We start from the raw sequence: 968 nt of genomic DNA on the forward strand, positions 1-968 counted from the left end.
AATTTGGGAGTCAAAATACTGGAGAGGAGAAATATACATAGAGAAAGAGCCCCAGAAATCTAAAAGGGGGTCCCCTTGAATCTGTTGCTAAAAACTTAATTGTGTATGTATAGGGTGAAACTCCAAAAGGCAAGGAATTACAGGTTATCTGTAAGTCGGATAGTTCTCAGAGCTGACATAGTGCTGGAAGACATTTGAATTTCAAACAGCCAGAGTTAAGATTCCAGAAGGCTCAGGCATAAGTAGTAGGGCTACCCTGAACCCATCCCAACAATGCTTAAAAACAAGTCTTGAAAGGGTTAAGGTGATCTGTAAGCAATTTAATACCAGCCGAAACAAACCCAACCCTCTTTAAAGGAAGCCACATCTAGACACTCAGTGTATAATATCTAACATCCCATCAGAATTACTAGACACTCCAAGAAGCAGAAGAATGTAATCCATAAACAGGAGAAAAATCAGTGAAAAGAAACAGACCAAGAAATGGCAGACATGGTCAAATTAGCAGACGATGACTTTAAAACAGCTATTAAAAGTATGCTCAAGGAGTAAACTCTTTGACATAGATCTTAGCAATATCTTTTTGAGTATATCTCATTGGGCAAGGGAAATAAAAGCTAAAATAAACAAATGGGACATCAGATTAAAAAGATTTTGTATGGCAAAGGAAACCAACAAAATGAAAAGAAAACCTACTGAATGGCAAAAGATCTGCAAATTATATATCAGATAAAGGGTTAATTAATATCCAAAGTATTTAAGGAACTCATACAATTTAACACCAAAAAATCCCCCAAACAATCCAATTAAAAAATGGGCAGAGGACCTGAACAGACATCTCTCCAAAAAGGACAGAGAGATGGCCAACAGATACATGAAAAGAAGCTCAACATCACTAATTATCAGGGAGATGCAAATCAGCACCACAATTGGATAGCTCCTCACACCTGTCAGAATGACTGTCATAA

Source organism: Pteropus alecto, unplaced genomic scaffold, assembly GCF_000325575.1.
Source record: "Pteropus alecto unplaced genomic scaffold, ASM32557v1 scaffold97, whole genome shotgun sequence".
Classification (NCBI taxonomy): Eukaryota; Metazoa; Chordata; class Mammalia; order Chiroptera; family Pteropodidae; genus Pteropus; species Pteropus alecto.